We start from the raw sequence: 8,593 nt of genomic DNA, 5'->3' as shown, positions 1-8,593 counted from the left end.
TATATATATATATATATATATATCCCTATATCCATTCTTTTGTTTTTTTTTCCCATCCATTACTGCCATCTCTTTCCCCTAACAGTAGATAGGAGAGAAAGAATGATAGAGGAAAGTGAAAGAGAGAGATCACTGAATCTCACTTCCTTTACTTTGTTTCCCTCCTGACCAAGACCATCAAAAATTTGTGACCAACCCAACTTAAAGATGGCAAACATCCGTCACCCACTGAACGATCAAAAACTACCCACCCACCTCTCAGGAATGTGGGTGTGTGTTCTTAAAGATTGCTTCCTGGTATCTGGAGTTGACTGCAGCTTTTGGGAGCCCTAAAAATTGGTAAAGTGGTCAAGTCCTGAGAGAGCTAGCTGTATCATTTCCTGTCCAGTCTCTCTATAATAGGAAAGTTCAGGGCTTAATTTAACTCCTGACTGAAAGAGTCTGTGAGCCTAGATCCCTTCAGATACTTGTCTTGTCTTTCTTGGTGTCTGTTTTTTTTCTCACATCACACAAATGTTTAAAGGTAATATACATTTCTTACTTGACACATCAATGGAGTGTGCCGTGTGCAAAAATTAGCTCAATAATTCTCTGCTCTGTGTTTGAGCAGGTGAGAGTCATCTGCCAACTTTACAAGCCCATTTGCACTGCATGACCAAGCTGTAATATAACTCACCATCTATACTTTCTGAAAGGCATGGAATGTAATAATGAGTTCTAAAGACTCTGTTGCCAACAGGATTTATTGGCTATCCAGAGACATTCACGTCTCAGCCAGTTTTAGAGCTGTTTCAATACAGAGAGATCAGCAACCCACATTACCTGTTTTGTTGTTATTCTTGGTTTCTTTCTTCATGTCTGTAGCCAAGATTTTAGCCATCAACTCTAATTTTAATTTTGAAGAAATCTACAACTTTTGATTTCCTGTTCAAACAAGAGCACATCCTCTTGTCCATCATCAAACATTTCCTAATTTTCATTCTGCAGTTAGCATCTATGTAGGCTGATCTCATTCAAATTTCTTTCTAAAATTCAGTGAGTTTTAGCAGCAGCTATGCTACCTGCCTCATTGACATTTTAAAAATTTAAACTATATAGCATTATTGGATCTATCTCTTGGATCCCATGTCCCCATTATGTTTCATAAGCATTTCTTCTAATGAGTGGTTAGATTTTTTTCACAATTGCCTGACCTGTAGGATTATAAGATATACCAGTATCAAGATTTATGTTACAATATCTAAAAACATTGTTGCACTCTCCTGTATGTATGAGAAAGCCTCATGAACTTCAATCTGTCAAGGAATTACCCAGAAAGTCACCATCTCTAAAAATGTATAATCCCAGAATCATCCTTTTCAGAACCTAAGATAAACATATACTAAAATCCTAAGTAGGTATTAATTGTATGATGTATTAACACAACTATGTACTTTAATTTTCCAAACTCTAAAAAATGAAACATAAGCCAGGCAGTGGTGGTGCACGCCTTTAATCCCAGCACTTGGGAGGCAGAGGCAGGCAGATTTCTGAGTTTGAGGCCAGCCTGGTCTACAGAGTGAGTTCCAGGACAGCCAGGGCTACACAGAGAAACCCTGTCTCAAAAAAACCAAAAAAAAAAAAAAAAAAAAAAAAGGAAACATAAATTATTGTATGGCATTGCTTTAAGGTAGTATCATCTAACAGAATCTGTATACTTATTTATTTATTTTAATATTTTTTATTTATTCACTTTACATCCTGTTCACTGTCCCCTCCCCCAAGTCACCCCCTTCACATAATCCTTGCCCGATCCTACCTTCCCCTTTGAGTGGGTGCCCCTGCCCATATCCTCCAATCCTGGTACTTCAAGTCTCTGTGAGGATAGGTGTTTCTTCTCCCACTGAGGCCAGACAAGGCAGCCCAGCTAGAAGAACATATCCTACATGCAGGCATCAACTTTTGGGATAGTTCCCATTCCAGGTTTTTGGAACCCATATGAAGACCAACTGGCACACGTGGTACATATGTGCAGGGGATAGCAAAGCAGGAACCCCAGTGGCTTCGGAGACACCAACCCATCCACACAACTTTTAACCCAAAATGTATCCTGTTTACAAGAAATGCAGGCACATGGGATGAAACAGAGACTGAGGAAATAACCAACTAATAACTGGTTCAACTTGAGACCCATCAATACCTAACACTATCAATGACACTCTGATATGTTTGCGGGCAGGAGCAAGTTTTCACCTGAGAGGCTCCACTCAGCAGCTGACTAAGACAGATACAGGTACCAGTAACCAAACAGTGGATGGAGCTTGGAGACTCTTAGGGAAGAAAAGGAGGAAGGATTTCAGGCCCAGAAGGGGATAGGAACTCTAGAGAAAGACAAACAGAATCAACTATCCTGGATCTTGGAGCTCTCAGAGTCTGAATTTGCAACCAAAGAACATACAGGATCTGTATTCTTAATTCAATATACTGTCTTTTATTTAGTAACTCTCTGGGAAGCAATTTTTCAATTTTGTCACTAGGGGGCACTGAAGGGTTTAGATTGGATTCATCTGAAGATTTTTTCTTTTTCTCCTTTTTTATTGGACATTTTCTTTATTTACATTTCAAATGTTATCCCCTTTCCCCGTACCTCCAAATTCCCCTTCTGCAAACTCCCTATCCCAATGTACCGCCCCCTGCTTCTATGAGGGTGTTCCCCAACCCACTCACCAACTCCTGCCTCCCTACACTAGGACATCAAGCTTTCTTAGAAACAAGGGCCTCTTCTCCCATTGATGCCCAACAAGGACATCCTCTACTACATATGTGACTGGAGCCATGGGTCCCTCCATGTGTACTCTTTGGTTGGTGGTTTAGTCCCTGGGAGCTTTGGAGGTTCTGGTTGGTTGATATTGTTGTTCTTCCTATGGGGTTGCAAACCCCTTCAGCTCCTTCAGTCCTCTCTCTAACCCCTCCATTGGGGACCCTGTGTTCAATCCACTGGTTGGCTGGGAGCATCTGCCTCTGTACTTGTCAGGCTCTGGTAGAGCCTCTCAGGAGACAGCTCTATCAGGCTCCTGTCAGCTAGCACTTGTTGGAATCTACAATAGTGTCTGGGTTTGACTGTATATGGGATGAATCCCCAGGTGAGACAGTCTCTGGATGACTTTTCCTTCAGTCTCTACTCTACACTTTGACTCCACATTTCTTCCTGTAAGTATTTTGTTTCCTCTTCTAAGAAGGACTGAAGCATTCACATTTTGGTCTTCCTTCTTTTTGAGCTTCATGTGGTCTGTGAATTGTATTTTGGATATTCCAAGCTTTTGGGCTAATATCCACTTATCAGTGAGTGCATACCATATGTATTCTTTTGTGACTTGGTTGCTTCACTCAGGATATTTTCTAGTTCCATCCATTTGCCTAAGAAATTCATAAAGTTATTGTTTTTAATATCTGAGTAGTACTCCATTGTGTAAATGTACCACATTTTCTGTATCCATTCCTCTGTTGAGGGACATCTGGGTTCTTTCCAGCTTCTGGCTATTATAAATAAGGCTGCTATGAACATAGTGGAGCATGTGTCCTTACTACATGTTGGAACATCTTCTGGGTATGTGCCCAGGAATGGTGTAGCTGGGTCCTCAGTTAGTATTATGTCCAATTTCCTGAGGAACCACCAAACTGATTTCCACAGTGGTTATACCAGCTTGCAGTCCCACCAGCAATGAAGGAGTGTTCCTTTTTTCCTACATCCTCACCAGCATCTTCTGTCACCTGAGTTTTTGATTTTAGCCATTCTGACTGATGTGAGGTAGAATCTCAGGGTTGTTTTGATTTGCATTTCTCTGATGACTCAGGATGTTTAACATTTCTTTAGGTGCTTCTCAGCCATTCAGTATTCCTCAGTTGAGAATTCTTTATTTAACTCTGTACCCCATTTTTTAATATGGTTATTTGATTCTCTGGAGCCTAATTTCTTGAGTTCTTTGTGTATATTGGATATTAGCCCTCTATCAGATATAGGATTGGTAAAGATCTTTTGCCATTTTGATGTATTGAGAGTGGCCTTTGCCTTACAGAAGCTTTGCAATTTTGTGAGGTCCCATTTGTCAATTCTTGATCTTAGAGCATAAGCCATTGGTGTTCTGTTCAGGAAATTTTACCCTGTGCCCATGTGTTCGAGATCTTTCCCCACTTTCTCTTCTATTAGATTAGATTCAGTGTATCTTTGTGTGTGTGTGTGTGTGTGTGTGTGTGTGTGTGTGTGTGTGTGTGTGTATGTGTGTGTAGGTTCTTGATCCACTTAGACTTCAGTTTTGTACTAGGAGATAGGAATGGATCGATTTGCATTCTTCTACGTGCTAACTGCCAGTTGAACCAGCACCATTTGTTGAAAATGTTGTCTTTTCCCCACTGGATGGTTTTAGCTCCTTTGTCAAATATCAAGTGACCAAAGGTGTGTGGGTTCATTTCTGCATCTGCAGTTTATTCTATTGATCTACCAGCCTATCACTATACTAATACCATGCAGTTTTTATCACAAATGCTCTGTAATACAGCTTGAGTTCAGGGGTGCTGACTCTCCTAGAAGTTCTTTTATTGTTGAGAATAGTTTTCGCTATACTGGGTTTTTTGTTATTCCAAATGAATTTGAAAATTGCACTTTCTAACTCTATGAAGAATTGAGTTGGAATTTTGATGGGGATTGCATTTAATCTGTAGATTTTTTTCAGCAAGATCACCATTTTTATGATATTAATCCTGTCAATCCACGAGCATGGGAGATCTTTCCATCTTCTGAGGTCTTCTTTGATTTCTTTCTTCAGAGACTTGAAGTTCTGGTCATACAGACATTTTACTTGTTTGGTGAGAGTCACACCAAGATATTTTATATTATTTGTGACTATTGTGAAGGGTGTTGTTTCCCTAATTTCTTTCTTAGCCTGGTGGTCCTTTGGGTATAGGAATATTACTAATTTGTTCGAGTTAATTTTATATCCGGCCACTTTGCTGATGTTGTTTATCAGGTTTAGGTGTGGTCTGGTGGAATTTTTGGGGTCACTTAAGTATACTATTATATCACCTGCACTTAGTGATATTTTGACTTCTTCCTTTCTAGTTTGTATCCCTCTAACTGAAGTGGCACAGGCAGCCTGCTTCTGAGCTCTCCTGCCCCTCTTCCCACCCCCCCTGCTCCTTCCTGCAGCAAGTGCAAGGGTCCCTTCCCATCCCTGGCCTTTCAGAGAGGACCGGTTCTCGCACTGGAATGTCACTATCCCCATTTCCATATAGAGGTAACCCCTAATGAACCCCTGTCTAGGAAGCCACAGATGCTGGCTTGAGAATAGACAAATGGCAACCCCTCTTGCCTCTGTGTCACAGAGGCTGGCACTCTCACTGATAAATGATTAAGCCCTTCCCAGGTGCAGCTGGCGCCTGCCCTTGGGAAAGAAGCAAAAACTGAACATCCTTGGGGAGTTTAGGGTCCCACGTTTGAATCATAAAAGGAGGATAATCAGAGGTCACAGGCAGCTGTGGCTAGTCGTAAAATACACTAGTTCCTGACAGCACCATAAAGTTACTCCCCAGGTCTGAAGGGTTCCCCCCTCCCATTAGTGAGATTCTGCCTTACTGCATGAACAAATGATATACTGTTTGAAAAATAACTGGTCTTGTCACCTCACCCATTACCCTAAAATCCAAAAAATCCCTGATTATGCTGTATACAAGTGTCAAGACTTCTAGGCTCCAGGTCGCACTTCTGTCCTGCACAGTGGGAAGGTTTTCGATCTGAGTCTGATTTGTATTAATAAAAAGACTCTTTTGTATCTTTGCATCGGGACCAGGGTTCTTAGAGCTCTCCTGGGGGTCCCTTGGAATTGTGGACACAAAATGACCTCCTTTTGTTGTCTAATTTCTCTGGCTAGGATGTCAAGTACTATATTGAGTAGGTAGGGAGAGAGTGGGCAGCCTTGTCTAGTCCCTGATTTTAGTGTGATTGCTTCAAGTTTCTCTTCATTTAGTGTGATGTTGGCTACTGGTTTGCTGTATATTGCTTTTACTATGTTTAGGTATGGGCCTTGAATTCCCGATTAGTCCATGACTTTTATCATGAAGGGGTGTGCAATTTTGTCAAATGTTGTCTCAGCATCTAATGAGATAGATGACCTCGTGGATTTTTCTTTGAGTTTGTTTTATAGTAGATTACATTGATCGATTTCCATATATTGAACCATCGCTACATCCCTCGGTTGAAGCCTATTTGATCATGATGGATGATTGTTTTGATGTGTTCTTGGATTTGATTTGTAAGAATATTATTGAGTATTTTGCATTGATATTTATAAGGGAAATTGGTCTGAAGTTCTCTTTGTTTACTGGGTCTTTGTGTAGTTTAGGTGTAAGTGTAATTGTGGCTTCATAGAGTGAATTTGGAAGTGCTCCTTCTGTTTCTATTTTGTAGAATAGCTTGAAAAGTATTGGTATTAGGTCTTCTTTGAAGGTCTCATAGAATTCTGCATTAAATTCACCCTGTCCTGTTTTTTTTTTTTTTTTGGTTGGGAGACTTTTAATGACTGCTGCCATTTCTGTAGGGTTTATGGGGGCTGTTTAGATGGTTTATCTGATTCTGATTTAAATTTGGTACCTGGTATCTGTCTAGAAAATTGTCCATTTCATCCAGATTTGCCAGTTGTGTTGAGTATAGGCTTTTGTAGTAGGATCTGATGAGTTTTTAAATTTCCTTGGTTTCTGTTGAGATCCAACACTTTGCTCCTTCTTGGTACAGGATATATAGGAAGAAATTCTTCTGATGCTGGCGAGTGATATCCAGCAGTGCTTCCATGCACCTGTGTTATATCCAGAACTTTTTCCCATGCAGGAACAAGATGTCCAGTGGTTTTCCCAGAACTTGAGATGAAATCTATCTTCTTCTTATGTACTTATATGACGTCTAGGACTTCTTTGATGTCAGGTATATGGCATCAAGTACTTCTTTCAATGATGGTACCTGGCATCTAGAACATTTTCAAATGCACATACAAGACATAAAGAACTTTGTACCATGTGGTTCCCATATAAACAGGAAATTTTCTTTTTTCTTTTAACAATGTGCAGGAATGTGGGACCGTGAAAGGCAGCCTGTTTAAACCTAACAGTCGAGCTAGGTTTAAACCCTGGAAGGCCTGTTTGCCATGCTCCCAAACACTAGGCTCCTGATATGAGGCCCCAGCTCCATAATTCTGTGGCCATCAGTCATGTCTGGACTCCACCCCCACAGTTACCTGGCAACAGCCAGGTAGGCCCAGCCCACTAAAAAAAGAGCTGCTTGCCCCGTCCTCTCTCTCTTGCTCTTACCCTCTTACTCCTGCTTCCTGCTTGCTCCTCTCTTGTCCTCTTGCTCCCCCCGCCCCGCCCCGGTTCACTTTCCCTTACCCCCTCTCTCCACATGGCCATGGCTGGTCTCTGCTTCTTTACTCTCTCCTCTCTGCCTTTCTCTCTGCCTCTACTACCCTCTTAGCTCCCCTTCCAGCCACGGCAATAAATACCTTAAAATCATGGACCACGTCTTCCCATCCAGACCCGCCATGCTGGAGCAATGAAGCAAGTCTTCCTCTAAAGGGTCGCATCTAATCTCCCGCTTAGGCTTCCCTGCCCTCCCAGACCACCAAGCCGAGCCGCCTGCGCAACCAAACCAAGCAAGGACTCTCCTCCCCTGGAGAACCAGCTGGAGCTCTCCTCCCTACCCTTTTCCCTTCAGCCCCAGGCCAGAGTCTGCCTGTGGGTCCCCACTCCATTCTCAGGTCTTCCGAGGCATTCAGTGGCATCTGCAGTGCCGAAGAGCCTGAGAACCTGTCTTTCTTGTCTTTCATGCGGGCCTGGGGACCAGGAGCCAATCCAAGTTCTGCGGGAACCTCAGACTGCTCTTCCCCATCCCCGGAGTGGGGTCCCACGGCTTCTCATAGCCTGATGCCAGTCCAGCAGAAGCATGGGTGTGCCCGCAGTCAAACTTCCCACCCAGTGGCCCGAGCCCTGACCGGATGCGGGACACCATTTTAACCCACACAGAAATACTTCTCATGTCTGGACATGATATGCAGCTCTACTTCCCACGTGGGTCCATGATATACAAAATTACTTGCCATGTCGGAAGGAGACATCCAGGCGTTGTACCATGCATTGTGCCATATATGCAGGCCTTTTTCATTTGAGAGTACATTATCCAGGCCTACATCCAATGCTAGCACATGTAGCTTAGTCTTCCCTTTCATACTGGTACTAATAGCAGGGACTACTTTCTGTATGGTTACATGAAATGTAATTCTTCTTTTCATACAGAAACATGTTATACAGGGCCACTTCCCATGTCAATAAAATATATCTGGAACAAATTTTAATGTGCATACTTGATATCCAGGACTGTTTTACATATAGTTACAAAATTTCCAGGAATTCTTCCTATGAGAGTACATGATTTCTAGGAATTTTGACCCATTCCTATAATGGCATGCATTACTTCTTCCCATGTAGGTACCTGTTATGCAGGACTGCTTTTCATTCAAGATCAGGTGTGACTCTTAGGCAGGCATATGCTACTCAAGACTGCTACCAATGCCTC

This window comes from Mastomys coucha, unplaced genomic scaffold, assembly GCF_008632895.1.
Source record: "Mastomys coucha isolate ucsf_1 unplaced genomic scaffold, UCSF_Mcou_1 pScaffold4, whole genome shotgun sequence".
Lineage (NCBI taxonomy): Eukaryota > Metazoa > Chordata > Mammalia > Rodentia > Muridae > Mastomys > Mastomys coucha.
This window is presented reverse-complemented; position numbering follows the sequence as displayed.